Genomic DNA, 24048 nt, shown 5'->3' with positions numbered 1-24048 from the left:
AGACTTGACCTGTTAAAAGGAGGGTGATGCTTGTTCTTCCATTGTTAACCATGGTGACCTGCAAAGAAACGCGTGCAGCAATCATTGCGTTGCATAAAAATGGCTTCACAGGCAAGTATATTGTGGCTACTAAGATTGCACCTCAATCAACAATTTATAGGATCATCAAGAACTTCAAGGAAAAAGGTTCAATTCTTGTTAAGAAGGCTTCAGGGCATCCAAGAAAGTCCAGCAAGCGCCAGGATCGTCTCCTAAAGAGGATTCAGCTGCGGGATCGGAGTGCCACCAGTGCAGAGCTTGCTCAGGAATGGCAGCAGGCAGGTGTGAGCACATCTGCACGCACAGTGAGGCGAAGACTTTTGGAAGATGGCCTGGTGTCAAGAAGGGCAGCAAAGAAGCCACTTCTCTTCAAAAAAAAACCATCAGGGATAGATTGATCTTCTGCAGAAAATATGGTGAATGGACTGCTGAGGACTGGGGCCAAGTCATATTCTCCGATGAAGCCTCTTTCCGATTATTTGGGGCATCAGGAAAAAGGCTTGTCCGGAGAAGAAAATGTGAGCGCTACCATCAGTCCTGTGTCATGCCAACAGTAAAGCATCCTGAGACCATTCATGTGTGGGGTTGCTTCTCATCCAAGGGAGTGGGCTCACTCACAATTTTGCCCAAAAACACAGCCATGAATAAAGAATGGTAGCAAAACACCCTCCTAACAGCAACTTCTTCCAACAATCCAACAACAGTTTAGTGAAGAACAATGCATTTCCCAGCACGATAGGTGACATAAGGCAAAAGTGATAACTAAGTGGCTCGGGGACCAAAACGTTGACATTTTGAGTCCATAGCCTGGAAACTCCCCAGATCTTAATCCTATTGAGAACTTGTGGTCAATCCTCAAGAGGCGGGTGGACAAACAAAAACCCACTAATTCTGACAAACTCCAAGAAGTGATTATGAAAGAATGGGTTGCTATCAGTCAGGAATTGGCCCAGAAGTTGATTGAGACCATGCCCAGTCGAATTGCAGAGGTCCTGAAAAAGAAGGGCCAACATTGCAAATACTGACTCTTTGCATAAATGTCATGTAATTGTCGATAAAAGCCTTAGAAACATATGAAGTGCATGTAATTATATTTCACTACATCACAGAAACAAATGAAACAAAGATCTAAAAGCAGTTTAGCAGCAAACTTTGTGAAAACTAATATTTGTGTCATTCTCAAAACTTTTGGCCACGACTGTATACACAAAGTATGGTTAATTGAATATATATAGATATATATTATATTAATTAATTATCCTATAAAAGATAGGTAAGGTTATACTATATCAAAATGTCAGCTAGCAGAAATCCGTTTCAATTGTTCTAATATGGCTGCCGCCAATGGATGAAAACGTGGTCAAGTGGCTGGATCCGATGGATCAAGGTGTCTTAAGGTCTCAAGATGTTTCAAGATGTTTTCTTCAAGATGACCATCCCAAGCTGATTCAAGAAGATGATCCAACTGTCAGCCCATACCATCTTTTTATCCCATCTAAAATGGGACTGTTCAATTAGTGACATCACATAATTAATAGGACCTCCCCTAGTGATTTTACAATTTAAGCCTTAATTTTATCCTAACACTAGGTGGCACTAAGGCTACATATAAAAGTCTTGGCAATTTTAGCTATTTTCTGTGTATTTTCTTATTAATTTGAAGAAGGGATAAACTTTAACTAAGGTTTCAGACAGAACCTTGAAGAGACCTGAAAGAGACAATGAAGTTTATATTTTGTCAAACATTTAGTCTCTTTCTAAATCTCGGACTAAACTTAATTCATTCCAAACACACACTACAACACTCGTGGTCATTGTTTAGTAAAAAGACAGGGAGTGTTTATGATCATCTGTGCCCACATTTCTCCATTCAAGAAATCTTCAGGGAAAGAGATCATTAACTTACATTGTTCTCTGGGAGACATTCTGAAATTGCATAGGAATTTCTACCATAATTCTAACCTTAAAATGAATATATCTATAATTACCACACTCTTAGTTATATAAAACACACATATTTAAATCAATGATATAAAAATCAAAAGCCACTCATATATTGATTAATATAAAAACCCCAAAGAAAATTAGAGTTTCTTTCTATCCATTTTAACTAACCTAAAACTCACACATTTCTACTTCATTGTCTTATCTGGGTAAATACATTTTATTAGACCTGTCTAAATTTCTTCTCACACAAGAGCAGTCTAAGCAAACCCTCCTAAGTTTTATAAACAAAAGTCTAATCTCAAGTTAGTGATTCTACGTTCACAAGGGTTTGAACTTAAATTACCCTCTTGAATAAGACAAAATCAGACCAAAATGGCTTCTCTTAATGTTCCTATTCATATACCTGTATAGGCCTTAAATGATGGACTCTTTTTATACTCAAAAGTTCTGACAATTCATAATTCCTGTTACGGCCCCTTGGTTCTAATGTTTGAAGTGTGTGAATCCAAAAAGCCTCTCTTTGTTTCAGCTTCTTCTGTCTGTCAGCTGCTCGTCTTGGGACCGGGATATGTTCTATGATCTGAAAATGTAACTGCGATATGTTGTGTTTATGGAAATGCTCATGGACTGGAAGGAGTACGTTTTGACAGCATATGATTGATTTGTGTTGGCATACTCTGTCATGTATACGTTGTGTCGTTTCTCCCACATACAGTAAGCCGCATTTTAGAATATAGACCATGTAGTTAGTATCTCAAGTGAAGTAGCCTTTGATGAAGTATTCTCTGCCTGTGTGCAGATGCCTTATATTGTCTCCCTTTTGTACATTTGAGCATTGTACACAATGCAGGCAGGGGAAGGTGCCTTTCCTCGTGGTCCCTAGGAATTGTTGTCTAGGCTTACTTATGTTGGAACGTATATCTGGCTTTTTGGGCATTGTGTGCATGGAAGAATAGGCGTTTGGAATTCCTCTATTTTGGGAAGAGATCTGGATAATATATTCCAATGGTATTTTATGAGCTTGGTAATTTTATAGGGTGAAAAGTGTGTATGAAAGGTATTATTTTGTTGGTGTTTTGTTGTTTCTGGTGGGGGGAGAAAGAGTTCTTTGGATTATAGTTTATTGATAACCTTTATCCTGGAATTTCCCTGTCATTTCTTGTATTCTCTCTGTTTGTGTTTGCTCATTAGTGACAATTCTATTGACCCATGTGAATCTTGTAAGAGAGTGTTTGGTAGAATTAGAATGACAGCTGTCATAATGTAGAAGATTATTACGGTTTTCGGTATAGGTCCGTGGTCAGCGTACCATCAATATTTTTGAGGACTAGGGTGTCCAGAAAGCTGATTGAATGTTGATCGTGATGTATAGTGAATTGAAGTTCAGGGTATATGTTATTGATGAACCAGTGGAATGTATTCAAAGTTTCAAGGGTATTGTCTCAGATGCAGAATATGTCATCTATGTATCTCTTCCAAATCCGCACTGATTATGTAAAGAGTTAGATGTGCTCAATTTTGGATAGATGTGCTCAATTTCTACTCATGCCATATATGCATTGGCATAAGACGGCACTACATGAGAGCCCATTGCATTCCCTTGTTTCTATAAGAAAACATGTCTTCAAACATAAAATAGTTTTCTCTGAGTTACCAAGGTAAGGAGATCTAGGTAGAACTCTATGTGTGCCTCAGGTGTAATATCCTCTTGTAACAAGAGTATAGTGGCTCTAATGCCCTTTTCATGTTCTATAGACGTGTATAGACTACTGACGTCCCAAGTGACTAGGTAAGTTTCTTTTGAAATTGGACCTATTTGTCCTATCATTTGGAGGAATGACGTAGTATCTAAAATAAATGACCTGGTGTCTTTGGGTTAGGGCCCTCTCTAAAAGGATGAATAAGGGTGATAAGATTGAATCTGTGGATGCCACTACGGGGCGTCCAGGTGGTTTCAGCAATGCAGAGGAGGGGATAAAGTAATATTGTAAGTTATGCTACTCAATTCTGAATTGCACTACCACATGGTGGGCTAAGCAACTGTTTCAAAAGCTTAAAGTGGTTCTCTGGGAATTAAGAAAATGAAAATACTTAATACTTTATTATAAATATATTCCCAAATACCTTTCATTAGTTATAATGGCTCACTTTGTATAGGGAGAAATCATTAGGAGAAACAAAATGGCCGCTGTCCTATTAGTACACCAAAAACCTGTCCTAATTACATAGGCGCACCAGTTGCGGGAGGATAAAATGCAGTGTAATCTGTAGGCAGCATGTTATAGAGCAGGTGGAGTTCAGCAGATTTATATATAGTTTTATGGGAAATGATTTGGTCAAACTTGTAATCTATACATTTACTGTATATCTCAGATATTTTTTTAAACTAAATACAGTGCAATCCTAGAAGAAAAATTGGTTGCGCAGAGTTTCACAGGACAGCAGGACAAAAACCCTAAACATACAGCCAGAGCTACAATGGAATGGTTTAGATCAAAGCATATTCATCTGTTAGAATTGCCCAAAGTCCATTCGTTCTCCATCCAATCTGGCTGAGCTTGCAAAGAAAAATTGGCAAAAATGTCAGCCTGGTAGAGACATACCTCAAAAGACTTGCAACTGTAATTGCAGTAAAAGGTGGTCCTACAAAGTATTGACTCGCCACACTTTCCAGATTTTTATTTATTAAAAGTTTTGAAAACCATGTATCATTTTCTTTGCACTTCACACATAATTACTACTTTGTGTTTTTCTATCATATAAAATCCCAATAAAATACATTTAAGTTTGTGGTTGTAAAGTGAAAATATACTTTTTCAAGGAACTATAATAGGAAAAATAGACTAGATAGAGAATTGATACCGTTGTGTGGAATATGCTGAAGTCAAATCAAACATATCATTTTCCTAGGTTGTCTCATTGACTACTAACAGGACAATGGAGCACAAGTGTGGAAAGTGGAAATGAGAGCAGGCTTTCCAGGATTTTATGGTAGAAAAGGAAAGGCTAGTTGTTTTCAGACAGATTGTGCATCTTGTCACATGTAACAATAAGAAGATAAAATGTCTGCTAAAAACATTTTACCAATCCTGGATGGAAACATGCTGTATAAAATGAATGTGCTACCTTCAGAAAGATTCCATTGACTCACATTATAAATAACAGAGGGTGAGATTATATGGCTTTTACCTCATTTTTAATTTAATTAGTTCCAAAAAGTTGATCTACGTAAATTTAGTTTTAATGTAATTTTTCTGTTCTAGGTTAAAATAATACAGCAGTATGTAATTATATAACACATGAAGTCGGCCTCTAATTAACATTTAGGTTCCTACCCTTACACTCAACATTCAACATCATTGTGAAGGTTTTCAGTGAATGTTTGTTCCCAAAATGCCAATGACTGACACTCAATCAGTGCTGTTGTGTCTGACATTTTTACAATGTTGGTCAGGGATAGAGATGTCCCGAACTATTCTCCGGCGAATAGTTCCCGGCGAACATAGCTTGTTCGCGTTCGCCGCGGCAGGCAAACATATGCGATGTTCGGTCTGCCCGCTATTCGTCATCATTGTGTAAACTTTGACCCTGTACTTCACAGTCAGCAGACACATTCCAGCCAATCAGCAGCAGACCCTCCCTCCCAGACCCTCCCACCTCCTGGACAGCATCCATTTTAGATTCATTCGGAAGCTGCATTCTTAGTGAGAGGAGGGACAGTGTAGCTGCCGCTGATTTAATAGGGAAATTGATAGCTAGGGTAGTGTATTCAGTGTCCAGTACAGTCCTGAAAGACTCATCTGATCTCTGCTGTAAGGACAGCACCCCAAAAAGCCCTAGGGCTAGAACATCAGTCTGCTTTTTTTTTTCCTGTGTAATCTAATTGCAGTTGCCTGCCTGCCAGCGTGTGTGTCAGGCTCATACTCATAGCGTATACTGTGCCCACTTGCCCAGTGCCACCACTCATATCTGGTGTCACATTCGATTCCATTTAAAGAAAATCAACAATTTTGACTGAATAAATAGCTGTCAGTTGCCCTGCACGTGTTTGTGTGTTTAAGGCCCAGCTGCAAGTGCATAGTGTCACTTCAGCGCCATTCATATCTGGTGTCAAATTCGATTCCATTTAAAGAAAAACAACAATTTTGACTGAATAAATAGCAGTCAGTTGCACACATGTGTTTGTGTATTTAAGGCCCAGCTGCAAGTTCATAGTGTCACTTCAGTGCAACTCATATCTGGTGTCACAGTAGCTTGCACGCATAGTACAACTTAACTAATCTAAAAAAAATCACAGGCAGAGGCAGGCCACCCCGCAGGGGCCGTCATTGTCGTGGTGCTGTGATTCCCTTTGGCCCTAGAATAATGCCCAGTGTTCAGAGGCTATGTACCCTGAACTCGAAAAGTTCTGAGGACATAGTTGACTGGCTAACACAGGACACCCAATCTTCTACAGCTTCCGCTTGGAACCTTGACGCACCATCCTCCTCCAGCTCAGCTTCGGGCACCTCTCAAGTTACCACTCACCCGACTGCCGCCACCACCAACACTAGCACCACAGCCGCTTCTCTTGATCTGTCAGAGGAGTTATTTACACATCAGTTGGAAGAAATGAGTGATGCGCAACCATTATTGCAAGAGGATGTAGATAACAGGGATATGTCTCAGTCAGGCAGCATTACACAGATGGACGTACGGTGTGATGATGATGATGTTGTACCCGCTGCTGCTTCCTTTGCTGAGTTGTCAGATACAAGTGAAGCGGTTGACGATGACCATGTGTCCGTGGATGTCACGTGGGTGCCCACTCGAAGAGAAGAAGAAGAGGGGGAAAGTTCAGATGGTGAGACAGAAAGGAGGAGGAGACGAGTTGGAAGCAGGGGGAGGTCGTCGCAAGGAGCTAGTGGCACAGTCAGACAGCATGTATCGGCACCTGTGGTCAGCCAGACAGCACGCCAATCAACGCATGCTGTTGCCACCACCAGAATGCCGTCATTGCAAAGCTCAGCAGTGTAGCATTTTTTGTGTGTGTCTGCCTCTGATAACAGCAATGCCATTTGCAACCTGTGCCAAAAGAAACTGAGTCGTGGGAAGTCCAACACTCACCTAGGTACAACTGCTTTGCAAAGGCACATGATCTCACATCACAAACGCCTATGGGATCAACACATGAGTAAAAGCAGCACACAAACTCAAAGGCACCATCCTCCTCCTGGTCCAGCATCTTCAGCCACGTCAACCACTGTTGTCCTCCTTGCCCCCTCTCAACCACCCGCCACTCCGCCTCTCACCTTGAGCAGTTCCTGCTCATCTGCCCACAGTTAGGTGTCTGTCAAGGACATGTTTGAGTGTAAGAAGCCAATGTCACAAAATTACCCCCTTGCCCGGCGTTTGACAGCTGGCTTGTCTGAACTCTTAGCCCGCCAGCTTTTACCATACAAGCTGGTGGAGTCTGAGGTCTTCAAAAAAATTGTAGCTATTGGGACACCGCAGTGGAAGGCACCCGGCCAAAATTTCTTTGCACAAAAGGCAATCCCCAACCTGTACTCGATTGTGCAAAAGGAAGTCATGGCATGTCTGGCACACAGTGTTGGGCCAAGGGTCCATCTGACCACTGATACCTGGTCTGCAAAGCACAGTCAGGGCAGGTATATCACCTACACTGCGCATTTGGTAAACCTGCTCACAGCTGCCAAGCTTGGAATGCGTTGCTCTGCAGAGGAGTTGGTGACACCATCACGACTTGCAGGCAGGCCTGCTGCCACCTCCTCTACTCCATCCTCTTCCATAAACTCCTCAGCTGAGTCCTCTTCTGCTGCTGCATTTTGCTCCACATCAACGGCACCCCCCCCCCCCCAGCTCCCCAGGGGCTATTCCACATCCCGGATACGACAGTGTCACGCCAGCTTGGGGTTGACTTGCCTGAAAGCAGAGAGTCACACCGGACCAGCACTCCTTTCCGCCCTGAACGCACAGGTGGATCAGTGGCTGACTCCGCACCAACTGGAGATCGGCAAAGTGGTGTGTGACAACGGAAGCAATTTGTTGGCGGCATTGAATTTGGGCAAGTTGACACATGTGCCGTGCATGGCACATGTGTGTAATCTGATCGTACAAAACTTTGTGCATAAGTACCCAGGCTTACAGGACGTCCTCAAGCAGGCCAGGAAGGTGTGTTGCCATTTCAGGCGTTCCTACACAGCCATGGCGCACTTTTCAGACATTCAGCGCCGAAACAACATGCCAGTGAGGCGCTTGATTTGCGACAGCCTGACACGTTGGAATTCAACACTCCTAATGTTCAACCGCCTGCTCCAACAAGAAAAAGCCGTCAACGAGTATTTGTATGAGCGGGGTGCTAGGACAGCCTCTGCGGAGCTGGGAATTTTTTTGCCACGTTACTGGACGCTCATGCACAATGCCTGTAGGCTCATGCGTCCTTTTGAGGAGGTGACAAACCTAGTCAGTCACACCGAAGGCACCATCAGCGACATCATCCCATTTGTTTTCTTCCTGGAGCGTGCCTTGCGAAGAGTGCTGGATCAGGCCGTAGATGAGCGTGAAGAGGAAGAAGAATTGTGGTCACCATCATCACCACCAGAAACAGCCTTATCAGCATCGCTTGCTGGACCTGCGGCAACGCTGCAAGAGGAGTATGAGGAAGAGGTGTCAGAGGAGGAATGTGGCTTTGAGGAGGAGGAAGACCAACCACAGCAGGCATCCCAGGGTGCTCGTTGTCACCTATCTGGTACCCATGGTGTTGTACGTGGCTGGGGGGAAGAACAGACCTTCAGTGAGGACGAGGAACGGGACATGAGGGGCTCGGCATCCAACCTTGTGCAAATAGGGTCTTTCATGCTGTTGTGCCTGTTGAGGGACCCTTATATAAAAAGGCTGAAGGAGAATGACCTGTACTGGGTGGCCACGCTACTAGACCCCCGGTATAAGCAGAAAGTGCCTGAAATGTTACCGAATTGCCGGAAGTTGGAAAGGATGCAGCAGTTCCAAAATAAATTAAAAATATGCTTTACACAGTGTATAAGGGTAATGTCACAGCACAACGGGAATCTAACAGGGGAAGAGGTGAAAGTAATCCTCCTCCTACCACGACCACGCCGGCAAGGACAGGACGCTTTACAGACTTACTGTTAATGGAGGACATGCAGAGCTTTTTAAGTCCTACGCATCGCCACAGCCCTTCGGGGTCCACTCTCAGAAAACTACTTGACCGACAGGTAGCAGACTACCTCGCCTTAACTGCAGATATCGACACTCTGAGGAGCGATGAACCCCTTGACTACTGGGTGTGCAGGCTTGACCTGTGGTCTGAGCTATCCCAATTTGCAATAGAACTTCTGGCCTGTCCCGCTTCAAGTGTCCTGTCAGAAAGAACCTTCAGTGCAGCAGGAGGTATTGTCACTGAGAAGAGAAGTCGTCTAGGCCAACAATGGGCCCACACTGCAGAATCATTGTTTTCTGGGTCACTTAACTGTCACTGAACTACCTCAGCACGACCATAGGCTTTGAAAAAACCCCATCGCCTGCAATCTCCAAAACGTGCACACGAGCACAGTCATCACTACACCAAGATTGACACATAGAGGAATAAACTTTATGTCATGAGTGTGTCAACTATTGACAACTCTTTGCGGTTGTCTAAAATCTATTCCATACACGTCCCCTGATAGGGGACGTAACAGGGATTAAACTGATAGGAATAGTACTACTTAACACACCTTATAATAATAATAATAATAATAATAATAATACTAGTGGACGTAACAGGGATTAAACTGAGAGGAATAGTACTACTTAACACACCGCTCATATCTGGTGGCACACACAGCACATTGCACACGCAGTGCCCCAAATTGGAATTAAGAGGACCGACCAAGCATCATTTTCCATCTTCCGCTTCCTAAAATCTATTCCATACACGTCCCCTGATAGGTGACGTAACAGGGATTAAACTGATAGGAATAGTACTACTTAACACATCTTATTATAATAATAATAATTTTAACCTTTTAATAATAACCTTTCCATCACTATTGTGGCCAGCAAGAGTCCCTTTGGGTTTTAAAATACACCTGCCTATTGAAGTCAATGGTGGTTCGCCCGGGTCGCGAACATTTGTGAAAATTTGTGTTCGTCGTTCGCGAACGGAAAATTTTATGATTGCGACATCTCTAGTCAGGGATAGGCAACATTGGACCATAAAGATTAAACTAATATGGAATATCTAGCTCAATAAAGATAAAATAATTTTAATAAAATTTAGTCTACTGGATTACATTCCCTATAGATGACAACATGCTCATGCTTGCATGTCAATATTCCCAATTTACATGGCGTATGAATACCCATATTAACAATAGGAGGAGTGGGAGAGACAGTGAAGTTTGCCTAGGAACAAAGACTTTGTGACATGAACACATGAAATAAAATCCATATTGACATCCTCACAATGACTATTTGTAACTATAAATACTATTGTGACATCATCACATGTGAAACTCTAGGAATAAAGAAAAACAGTTTTATGACGTTATGACAATGAAACTCTGCCCAGTAGCAAAGAGAAACACTACTGCATTATCATTATAGTAGAAAACAACAAATTAGCATATCATTACAATACTGTAACAACATCACAATAAAACACAGTCAAAGAATAACAAAAACTCTCTTTTGTCATTGGAATAGAACACTACCAAAGCATAAAAACAAACATTATTGTGACATCATCACAATGGGAATCAAGCAATGTATATAATCACAATAAAACATATACAAAAACAAAGCAAATTTAATTAGAATATCATCAGAATGGAAAACAGCCGACACATACAGTACAGACCAAAAGTTTGGACACACCTTCTCATTCAAAGAGTTTTCTTTATTTTCATGACTATGAAAATTGTAGATTCACACTGAAGGCATCAAAACTATGAATTATGTGGAATTCTATACATAACAAAAAAGTGGGTTCAGGTCCGGTGACTGTGGAGGCCAGGTCATCTGGCGCAGCACCCCATCACTCTCCTTCATGGTCAAATAGCCCTTACACAGCCTTGAGGTGTGTTTGGGGCCATTGTCCTGTTGAAAAATAAATGATGGTCCAACTAAACGCAAACCGGACGGAATAGCATGCCATTGCAAGATGCTGTGGTAGCCATGCTGGTTCAGTATGCCTTCAATTTTAAATAAATCCCCAACAGTGTCACCAGAAAAGCACCCCCACACCATCACACCTCCTCTTCCATGCTTCACGGTGGGAACCAGGCATGTAGAGTCCATCCATTCAACTTTTCTGCGTCGCACAAAGACACGGTGGTTGGAACCAAAGATCTCAAATTTGGACTCATCAGACCAAAGCACAGATTTCCACTGGTCTAAAGTCCATTCCTTGTGTTCTTTAGCCCAAACAAGTCTCTTCTGCTTGTTGCCTGTCCTTAGCAGTCGTTTCCTAGCAGATATTCTACCATGAAGACCTGGTTCACACAGTCTCCTCTTGACAGTTGTTCTAGAGATGTGTCTGCTGCTAGAACTCTGTGTGGCATTGACCTGGTCTCTAATCTGAGCTGCTGTTAACCTGCGATTTCTGAGGCTGGTGACTCAGATGAACTTATCCTCCGCAGCAGAGGTGACTCTTGGTCTTCCTTTCCTGGGGCGGTCCGCATGTGAGCCAGTTTCTTTGTAGCGCTTGATGGTTTTTGTGACTGCACTTGGGGACACATTCAAAGTTTTCCCAATTTTTCGGACTGACTGACCTTCATTTCTTAAAGTAATGATGGCCACTCATTTTTCTTTACTTAGCTGCATTTTTCTTGCCATAATACAAATTGTAACAGTCTATTCAGTAGGACTATCAGCTGTGTATCCACCTGACTTCTCCACAACGCAACTTATGGTCCCAACCCCATTTATAAGGCAAGAAATCCCACTTATTAAACCTGACAGGGCACACCTGTGAAGTAAAAACCATTTCAGGTGACTACCTCTTGAAGCTCATCAAGAGAATGCCAAGAGTGTGCAAAGCAGTAATCAAAGCAAAAGGTGGCTACTTTGAAGAACCTAGAATATGACATATTTTCAGTTGTTTCACACTTTTTTGTTATGTATATAATTCCATATGTGTTAATTCATAGTTTTGATGCCTTCAGTGTGAAGCTACAATTTTCATAGTCATGAAAATAAAGAAAACTCTTTGAATGAGAAGGTGTGTCCAAACCTTTGGTCTGTACTGTACCTGCAGTGACCCGGTGAATCAATGCAAAGGGTTAATGTACTGCTAATATGGTTAATGTACTTTCCTAAACCATTTGTGTGCTTCACATACAGTAGCTGAATATGGGAACACAGCTCAGTTATTGTGCCCTACTCAGTAAAAGAGGCTATCCTTGCCTCCTCTGAGTCAGGCGTTGTCTAGTGTAATCTGATTGCATCAGCCAGAGTTCACTGGCTTAGGCAGCCAGAGTATGAGGAGCTGAATTGGTCAGTGCAGTGTGAGTGTGAAGCCAACTACAAGGGGATCTCCATCCCTACATGCTGAGGACAAGTGCCAAAGCTCTGAGAGGAAAGATGCAAAGATAGTTCAGACTGTTTTGAACTGGGTGAGTGCAGGTGGATGACAGTAAAGATAACTTGGTATTTTCTGCATGTGGAATGAGTTGCAGAATCCGGCACCTATCAAATTCTTTAGATCCTTGCACGACTTGGTTATCTGGGAACATTGCAAAGTGTATTTATAGAGAGATTCGAGTCGGATACCTTGCAGCTTGCTATCCCATAATCAGCTTTGGAAAGACTATGTAAACTTGAGAGACTGAACTGAACCTTTACAGTGCCTGTGAAATACTTCAGAACTGTGACTATGTTATATGCTTCTACACCTATTATCCTCAGTAAAGAGACTGTTATCTGTTTCAACTAAACTGGATTTGGTTATGGCATCATCCATTCACCCGCCCTCTCCATACCTGACCTCCTGCCTTGCACCCTACCATACACCTAACATCAATGGCACCCCAACTACCACCAAACAGGAGCCCCTAGAAAATTCAGGGTGTGCTCCAAGGGAAAAACAGGGTGCACCCTCCATTCACTACACAGCCCTATGGAGTGTTGGAGTGAGAACAGTCACCATGAACCAGAACTACTCCCATTGGTGCCACAACTAATACTTCCATCCTCCTTACAGCTCCCCCCATGGTTCGCTGCATGAAAAATTGGCATTACAAACAAAATCTAATCCTGTGTCTGAACCAGAATGTGTCACCATTGTGTCTGATTTTGTTTTGATTTTTTTGCACCTGATTTTGTCCTATTGAGGTCCCTAAAAATATGTTACTCTGCTAAATGTGTCTGTTGTATGGAACTACTGGCCACACTGTGCTCTAGTGTGTCATTGAACGGAGCCACATCATAGGCTGCATGCTGACCCATAAAGGGTTGACTTCAAAATTGTGCCATCGCTCCTGTGGACTGCCCCACGAGTGTATGACTTCTCACTCCATGCGGGAAGGCCTCCTGAAAACGCCCCACAGGGAGCGGAAAGAATAACAGCCTGCACACCAAGTGGAACTAAAGTGTCTGACATTTGCTCTCCAGAAGACAATTTTTCCCCAGGGGGACAAAGAAACCAGCTGTACTCCCACCAGAAGTGAAAAAAGGAGACTAGTGAGTTGAGTGTGAAGCTGCTGCTGAGTACCTTACTGGAAAACAGCCAAGAGAGATTCCAGCCCAGTTAAAAAGACAAGCTAGAGCCAACTTGCCAGCACAAAGAAGTAGGCACCACCATCTTGAAAATTTAGCATTGAGAACTGCCACTCAGCACGATTCTGCCACTGCATCTGAAAGAGAGCAAGAGAAGTTCCAGCCCAGCAATGGTGAGTACCGCTTCATTCATTTTGGTGGTCCCTGCAGCTGATAAGATTCTTATTTGTTTTACTGGTGTTAGTCCCAGTAGTTGGACCTCCACTGATCTAATAGATATCCTTTTTAAACAATCATAAGTGCACATATTTACCTACCATCTTGTAGTTTGTTTCTGTTGTTCTTGCGAGACATTTGGGTCTAATTAGGCATAACAAGTACTAAGAGCAGCTTTTCCATTCCAATATTAAATGTTAATATCCAAGGATATAATGTTATCAACAAAGAACTAAACTAAAACTCACATGATTTCCTACATAATCATGAAAAATAAATACAAAGGACTCTAATAGTGACTGCCAAATACAATGTCAATAAAAAGTAGGATGAGTCTGCCCTAATTATATTTTATCAGCCTTCCAGCCAAGCAGAATTACTATACTGTGTATGAAGAACAAATGTTATTTTAAACAAATGATTCCAGCTAATATTCTGCTTCCAAGAAATGCCGCTTTCTATTTCTAATTTTGTGTGAGAGAACATTGTACAGTCAGCTGCTGGTATGCATATTTAATGCAAACAACGCAGGCCGGCAAAAGGCCGCGAACAACTAATAAAATATATTGTGTCAACTAAAAGAAATGAGAGCACAGATGTGACTGGCCATCTTTACCTATCTGCACACAGAGGGCGATTGGAATAGGCTTCACATATGTGTAGTTAAATATTTTAACTTTGAAGGTCAAAATGGAATAGTAAGTAGATTCAGTGATCAGAAGCTTTGAATTATACATAACCAACTAATGAAAGTACTTTCTCCCAGGATAAAACAGTAACATTTCAGAGAGATTGGAAAATTAGCTGTTCCATGTTTTAAATATGATATGAAACACGCGAAGATAGTCTGAGCATTGTGCTCTTATATAACACGTCTGAAGTCTTAGAGGCAGGATAGTATTCAAAGGGAATATGTCACCTCAAAAACGCATATAAAACCGCCAGCATTGCCTCATAGTAGCCCCCAGTCTGTTAATAATCATATGTTTGATCCAGTAGTCTGATGCTCCATAGACTCAAAAAATGATATTTTAAGCGCCATCAGCGCTATCTTGCCAGTCAGCTTGAAGTCAAGGGGGCAGCGGCTTCCTTGCTTTAAGTCAAGGTAAGCACGCCCTCTAACCGTCCCCTCTTTTGTTAGATTTACAGCCTGCAGTGCGGCAGGGATTGCACAAGTCTTGCGCGTGCGCAGTGTGCCGCTGAAACCTGGCTAACAGCGGCAGCTAGACACAGGATCGCGCTTAACCAAGGAGCGCACCGCGCATACGTGAGATTTATGCGATCCCGGCCGCACTGCAGATAATAGAAGTCTATGGGCTGCATAACGGATCCGTCCCGTTTCCGTTATACAGGAGAGGACTCCTGGATCCGTTATGCAGCCCATAGACTTCTATTATGACAGAATGAATAACGGAAAGCCTCTAAAGGCATTCTGTTATGCATTCCGTCATAGAATTGCGTTATGGTCCATAGTAACAGAATCCATAACGCAATTCACCTTTTACCAGTAAACGGAGCGTGAACGAATTTCAAAATATGAAATTCGCTCATCTCTAGTTGCCACCTTTCACAACCAAAAATACTGGATGGGATTTGGGGTGTATTTACCCATGACAGTTTTGTAGCAGTTTTTGCAGGGATAAATCAAGACTACAAAAACAGCATAAAACTGGAAAATGTAAATACACCCTAACATAGATAAAACGTGGGTGTGATTTTTGTAGCGTGACATTTGCTGGTCTGGGAGCTTCAGACAGGTAATAAATCAGTAATTCAGGCAGTATCCTATTTGTCTGTCCTTTCCTCTTGACTCTCAGGGCTTCATGCAAAGGCAAGGATTGTGTGCATGTCCAACTACTGAATGACAAACAGTATCTCTGGCTCTCTGCTGCCTTTCCCACTGCAATCTCCTGCTGGTGCCAATCTAGCACTTGACCTAGTAACATAGTAACATAGTACATAAGGCTGTAAAAGGACATGTGTCCATCCAGTTCGGCCTGTTATCCTGCAAGTTGATCCAGAGGAAGGCAAAAAAAAACAACTGTGAGGTAGAAGCCAATTTTCCCCACTTTAGGGGCAATCAGGCAATCAGAATAACTCCCTGGATCAACAACCCCTCTCTAGTAGCTATAGCCTGTAATATTATTACGCTCCAGAAATACATCCAGGCCCCTCTTGAATTCCTTTATTGTACTCACCATCACCCCCTCCTCCGGCAGAGAGTTCCATAGTCTCACTGCTCTTACCGTAAAGAATCCTCTTCTATGTTTGTGTACAAACCTTCTTTCCTCCAGACGCAGAGGATGTCCCCTCGTCACAGTCACCGTCCTGGGAATGAATAGATGATGGGAGAGATCTCTGTACTGACCCCTGATATATTTATACATATTAATTAGATCTCCCCTCAGTCATCTTTTTTCTAAAGTGAATAGCCCTAATTTTAATAATCTTTCAGGGTACTGTAGTTGCCCCATTCCAGTTATTACTTTAGATGCCCTCCTCTGAACCCTCTCCAGCTCTGCTATGTCTGCCTTGTTTACAGGAGCCCAGAACTGTACACAGTACTCCATTTGTGGTCTGACTAGCGATTTGTAAAATGGTAGGACTATGTTCTTATCATGGGCATCTAGGCCCCTTTTGATGCAACCCATTATCTTGTTGGCCTTGGCAGCAGCTGCCTGACACTGGTTTTTGCAGCTTAGTTTGCTGTTTATTAAAATTCCTAGATCCTTTTCCATGTCAGTGTTACCGAGTGTTTTACCATTTAGTATGTACGGGTGACTTGCATTTTTCCTTCCCATGTGCATAACTTTACATTTATCAGTGTTAAACCTCATCTGCCACTTATCTGCCCAAGCCTCCAATCTATCCAGATCCCTCTGTAGTAGTATACTGTCCTCATCAGTGTAAATTACTTTACACAGTTTAGTGTCATCTGTGAAAATTGATACTTTACTATGCAAGCCTTCTACAAGATTATTAATAAATATATTGAAGAAAATAGGGCCCAATACTGACCCCTGAGGTACCCCACTAGTGACAGTGACCCAATCTGAGTGTGTACCGTTAATAACCACCCTCTGTTTTCTATCACTGAGCCAGTTACTTACCCACATACAGACATTTTCTCCCAGTCCGATCATTCTCATTTTATATACTAACCTTTTATGTGGTATAGTGTCAAATGCTTTGGAGAAGTCCAGATATACAACATCCATTGATTCGCCGCTGTCAAGTCTAGAACTTACCTCCTCATAGAAACTGATTAAATTAGTTTGACATGACCGATCCCTCACGAAGCCATGCTGATATGGCGTTATTTGCTTATTTCCGTTGAGATGCTCTAAGATAGCATCTCTCAGAAAACCTTCAAACAGTTTACCCACAACAGATGTTAAACTTACCGGCCTATAGTTTCCAGGCTCTGTTTTTGGACCCTTTTTGAATATTGGCACCACATTTGCCATGCGCCAATCCTGTGGGACATTCCCTGTCAGTGTAGAGTCTGCAAATATCAGAAATAGTCTGGGCCATATTTCTAATTAGGCACAGAAGAACACATGCCTAGGGTTATGTTTTGTTAAATCCCTGCCACAGCATCCAGGTCACGGCGCTCATGGCATGCACCTCAACGGCAGAGGACCGAGGAGAGACAGGAGTGATTCTCCTCTCTCTCCTCTGCCCAGTTGCTCTACCTGTTAAGCTGATTGGTGGAGCAGCTTAGTGACAGTACAGCATGCAGGAGGAAGCCAAGGAGAAAACAGAGCAGCCTGGTCTGTTCACCTGCCCACCCTCCTATCTGTCTGTCTACCCTGGCAAACAGGCAGGTAGGTGAAACAGATTATGAGGTTGGAAGAATTGTGGATTCCAGTAGGGTCTTCTGAGTCTCTGTTATCAGTGATGTATCTTGCCTGATAACAGGCAGTAGACTGCAACTTAGGTGGAAGTAAGACCCCTAGTGACCATGACATTACAGATTTTTTTCAGGTGGATGCAGGCATATTTTTTTATTGAAATTATTTAGAAATGTGCTAGCTACACCATTGTTAATTAAATAAAACAACATTTTTTCCAAGTACAGTGACACTTTAAAGTTTTGGAATGGCCACCTCGTGATTTTAATCCAATTTAAATGTTGTAATGTAGAAGGATCTGAAGCAGACAGTTCATGGGAGGAAACCCACCAATATAACTGTTTAAGCAGTTTTGTATGGAGGATTGGGCTAAAATTCTTCCAAGCTGATGTGCAGTACTAATCGACAATTACCCAGTGGCGCACCTACAGGGGTGGTCCAGCAGGTCTGGACCCCCCCCTAGAACAACCGACAATACTTTTTCTTTTTATCCTTCAGGGCCACACCGCCGATCACCACAGGTGGCGGGGCCCTGGATGTAATTCTGGAAGCGGTGGGGGGTGCTGGGTGGGCAGTAGGAGATGAGCGCTTCCATTGTGGAAGCGCTCATCTCCATATGCATAATCCGTCTGTATCGCCGTCCTCAGGACAGCGATACAGATGGCTGTGCTGTGCTGCGGCAGGGGAGGGAGAGGTGTGTCCCTCCCCTGTTCTTCTGATAGGCCGCAGGCACTAATGCCTGCAGCCTATCAGAGGCCGACTCAGGCGGCGCAATGACGTCATCATCGCGCCGCCTGAGCCGGGCAGCACACAGCAGGCCCACAGGCCGGAAGAGGCCTGCATCACATCGCTGCTGATGGAGGAAAGTATCAGTGTTTTTTTTTTTTTTTGAGGAGGGGGCTGGCATCTGACAATTCTTACAGCCCCATTTTTTTGGGGGTGGCACTTTTTACTGGCACATTATGGGGGGGGGCACCATGCGGGAGAGGAGCACTGTGGGGGCTCTAAATGTTTTTTTTTTTTTTTTTCACACTATGGGGGGCACTATAGGGGAGAATGGCACTAGGGGGCATCTGGTGGCACTATAGGGGCATTATTTGGGGGCACTATGGGGAAGTAGGGGTTCTAAAGGGGCCTTTTTTTCTTATTGGCACATGGGGGCATTATGGCATCTGGTGGCACTAAGGGGGAATTTTTTACTGGCACATTATGGGAGGCACTATAGGGGAGAGCGGCACTATGGAGGAGTGGAGCACTATTGGGGCATATGGTGGCACTTCAAAGGGGCATTTTTTACTGGAACATTATGGGGGGGACCATGGGGGAGAGGAGCACTATGGGGGCATCTGGGGGGTCTAAAGGGGCTTTTTTTTATTGACACATTATAGGGGAACTATAGGGGAGAATGGAAATATGGGGAATCTGGTGGCACTATAGGTGGCATTATTTGGGGGCACTATGGGGAAGTGGGGGCTCTAAAGGGGCCTTTATTCTTATTGGCACATTATGGGGGCACTATGGCATTTGGTGGCACTAAGGGGGCATTTTTTACTGGCACATTATGGGAGGCACTATAGGGGAGAGCGGCACTATGGGGCATTATTTGGGGTCACTATGGGGGAGAGGAGCACTATTGGGGTATATGGTGGCACTTAGAAGGGGCATTTTATACTAACATATTATGGGGGACACTATGGGGAAGGGGGAGAGGAGCACTATGAGGGCATTTACTGGGGCACTATATGGGGGTATTTTATACTGGCATACATTATGGGGACATTAGCTCAACAGCGGGCACTAAGCGGGAGTATTTCATGTACTGTCATATTGTAGGGAGAATTATTAGTACTAGGAGGTATTATGTAGAGCTTTGCTACTACTGGGGGGCTATGAGGAACATGATTACTAGTATGGGCACTATAGGGGCATTATTACTACTAAGTGTTCTCTGGCAGATAATTATTTCTATTTTGGGGAGCCCTATTACTTTGGGGGGCACCCTGCCACAGTATCAGCTTAGCACAATAATTTTTGGGGGTCATTATCTTTAAACTATTAGTGTCTGGGTGCAGTTATTTTTTAGAGCACTGTGTGCCAATAATTGTTGAAGGGGAGCACTATCTGTGTGGCAGTAGTATTTTCAGGGGGACTGTTTCTGCAGTATAGTATTGGGGGTGGCAGGAAAGGGTGTTCATAAGATGTGAAGATTATGGAAATGTGGGAAACTAATGTCTGTTTGTCAATCTCTGCAGAGACGCGAGATGGCTGAAAAATTATCATGGCGGTGTGGTCTGAATGGAGAAGATAAAGAAAGAGAACGTATATAACAAAGGTGATATCACTGGATGTAAGAGGTATGGGGCGCTATGTAGGAGAGGAGATGCTCCGGCTCCTCACCCTGCCATTTGCAGAAGGAGGATTCAGAGCTGGATGAGGACGGCCAAGGGGGCAGCAGGCCACGGGCGGGTGGAAGATGGTAGGGGGGAACCACGGGCCTTGAGCAGGATCTGGGGAGGGAGGAGAGCGGAGGAGCTTCCTGGCTGTAGCCTGCTGTTTATTGCATAATGTGAAGCAGGCAGTGCAGCCAGGACAGGTCCTCCCCTCTCCGTATGATGTGTAGAGACAGGCCGCAACTATAGAATGTCAGCTGTACAGTGTTTGTTGGGAGTGGCCTATTATATGTAGGAGGGGCTTTTAATAATGGGCGGGGCCAAAAAATTGTGGCGCGCTTCGTGCGCCGCATTGTTCTGTTCCTACAGGGCTTTTAGAATCGCCAAGTAAAAGAATCAGTGCAACACACTACACCCCTTCCCCTCCATTTTTAAATATAAAGGGGCTTTGAAAAATGTAATTAGCATAGCGCACTACACATGCCACATTTTTTGCCTTTCGGATTCCCCCTAGACAAAATTCCTGGGTGGTCCCCTGCAATTACCAGATACATTTAGTTGCAGTTAGTGCTGCACAAGGGAACCACACCAGATACTGAAAGCTAAGGTTCACATACTTTTACCACTCATAGACACATGATATTGGATCATTCTCCTTAATAAATAAATGGCAAAATGTTGTATTTTTGACTCATTTGATTAATTTGGTTATCTTTACTTTTAGGACTTTGTGAAAAATTGTGTGAAAATCTGATCTAGTTTTAATTCACATTTATGCAGACATATATAAAATTCACAAAGGTTCACAAACTTTTAACCACCACTATATAACATAACTGAATATAATTTTAACTTCTGAACATAGAGGTTACCACTTAATTGACGTATGCAGTTAAACCGTCTTTCATGTTCTTTTATCTCTCTTTATAGTTGATTTATGATGTGCTCATGTTTTGAAAATTCTGCTAAATTAATGAATAGATATTTTTCAGGGCATCATTTTATAAAATAAGTACATAACGTTGCTTAGATCAAAACACACTTTAGTCTAAAGATATTTGCTTTTAACCACAAGGTAAAAACATTAAAATAATGTTAGGAATGAAAAGCAGAGCAAAAGTGAAAAGTTTACCATAATTCTTGAAGCTCCAGGCATGTTCATGTTTTGCATATCTGTGTGTTAGTGAAGTGCTCATGCTTCGCCTTATCGTTAAATCAGCTACGTTATATTTTTACACTACAAACAAGGTAATGCTATGAAACAGCATAAAGAATGTAGATGTAGACAAAAGAGTCATTACTAATATTATTCTCTTACCTTACATTCACTTTATGCTTTCCCAGAGAGTTGCCCATAGTATTATATAGACATGGTTTCATTTCTTAACAAAAAGTTAAAAACTGCAAAAATAGTCTAGTGTTTTATTGCAAGAAAAAGTCAATTCATCCAAAAGCCTGTTGTGATAAATAAGACAAGGAGACTGTCACAGAGACTGATTCATAAGAAATGGAGACATATATGTGAGAGCATAATGCAGTGATGCATACTGAAGTATAAAAGTAATAAAGAAAAAAGTCCAAGACTAGCATCCAGCAAGAGGCAGTCAGTGCTCCCAAAGGCAAAAACTTCATTAGTTAAGGCAAATAACAAAATAATGTACAGTAACAGATTTTACCAGTGGGTATAGTGCAGCTGCACACAACTGCAGTGAAGGATCCCAGGTGGGAAATGAACAGGTGGAAATCTCAATGTTTAGCAACTACCGAAAATACATTTTGTGTATTTATAATGGATATAGTGCCAAACAGATGTTTTTTTTAGTAGATGATTTTGCTTTGACTTTCAAGAAAAAAGTAAGTTCAGATAGTTAACAGTTTGCTGAAGTTATTACGCATGGGTATTCAAAGACATAACGGAAAGCTCCTTGGTGTTAACAAATGGTTGAACAAGATCTTGCTGGACAAAGAGCAATAGTATTTCTTTTGTCTCTGTTTTGCTCCTTTTTATGTGAATATGTAAATAGGAAGACATACAGATGCTGTAGATAGATAGATAGATATGAGATACATAATAGATAGGTAGCTAGATAGATAAATAGATAGATAGATAGTGAGGGGAATGGTCTGGGAAAACAGGTATTTTCCTCCCAGCGTGTGCTGCTGAGCTGATTTGCAGCCAGGTGGGGTCAAATACCGGGCTGGATTTTAATTGCCGGTCCGGGTTTTTGGCAGCACCTGGCTGTCCTTAACCACTACAGGATTGCCGTACGCAGGATTGCGTCCTGGCGGCGGCCCTGTTATTCCTCCTGGACGCGCCGGTGCATCCTCTCGCAAGAGGCGAGATTTCCTGTGAACGCGCGCACACAGGCGCGCACGTTCACAGGATAAGAAGGTAAGCGAGTAGATCTACAGCCTGCCGCTGGCAGGCTGTAGATGCGATTTTTTTAACCCCTAACAGGTATATTAGACTCTGTTTTGATAACAGCATCTAATATACCTGCTACCTGGTCCTCTGGTGGTCCCTTTTGCTTGGATCGACCACCAGAGGACACAGGCAGCTCAGTAATAAGTAGCACCAAGCACCACACTACACTACACCCCCCCCCCCGTCACTTATTAACCCCTTATCAAACCCTGATCACCCCATATAGACTCCCTGATCACCCCCCTGTCATTGATCACCCCCCTGTAAGGCTCCATTCAGACGTCCGTATGTGTTTTACGGATCCGATCCATGGATGCGTGGATCCGTAAAACACATACGGACGTCTGAATGGAGCCTTAAAGGGGGGTGATCAATGACAGGGGGGTGATCACCCCATATACACTCCCTTATCAGCCCCTGTCATTGATCACCCCCCTGTCATTGATCACCCCCCTTTAAGGCTCCATTCAGACGTCCGTATGTGTTTTACGGATCCACGCATCCATGGATCGGATCCGCAAAACACACACAGACGTCTGAATGGAGCCTTACAGGGGGGTGATCAGGGAGTGTATATGGGATGATATAAGGCTCCATTCAGACGACCGTATGTGTTTTGCGGATCTGATCCATGGATGCATGGATCCGCAAAACACATACGGACGTCTGAATGGAGCCTTACAGGGGGGTGATCAATGACAGGGGGGTGATCACCCCATATACACTCCCTGATCACCCCCTGTCATTGATCACCCCCCTGTCATTGATCACCCCCCTTTAAGGCTCCATTCAGACGTCCGTATGTGTTTTATGGATCCACGCATCCATGGATCGGATCCACAAAACACATACGGACGTCTGAATGGAGCCTTACAGGGGGGTGATCAATGACAGGGGAATGATCACCCCATATACACTCCCTGATCACCCCCCTGTCATTGATCACCCCTCTGTAAGGCTCCATTCAGACGTCCGTATGTGTTTTACAGATCCACGCATTCATGGATCGGATCCGCAAAACACATACGGACGTCTGAATGGAGCCTTACAGGGGGGTGATCAATGACAGGGGGGTGATCACCCAATATACACTCCCTGGTCACCCCTGTCATTGATCACCCCCCTGTCATTGATCACCCCCTTGTAAGGCTCCATTCAGACGTCCGTATGTGTTTGACGGATCCACGCATCGGATTCGCAAAACACATACGGATGTCTGAATGGAGCTTACAGGGGGGTGATCAATGACAGGGGGGTGATCACCCCATATACACTCCCTGATCACCCCCGTGTCATTGATCACCCCCCTGTCATTGATCACCCCCCTGTAAGGCTCCATTCAGACGTCCGTATCTGTTTTACGGATCCACGCATCCATGGATCGGATCCGCAAATCACATACGGACTTCTGAATGGAGCCTTACAGGGGGGTGATCAATGACAGGGTGGTGATCAATGA

Source organism: Bufo gargarizans, chromosome 5 (assembly GCF_014858855.1).
Source record: "Bufo gargarizans isolate SCDJY-AF-19 chromosome 5, ASM1485885v1, whole genome shotgun sequence".
Lineage (NCBI taxonomy): Eukaryota > Metazoa > Chordata > Amphibia > Anura > Bufonidae > Bufo > Bufo gargarizans.
Note: the sequence above shows the minus strand (reverse complement) of the source record.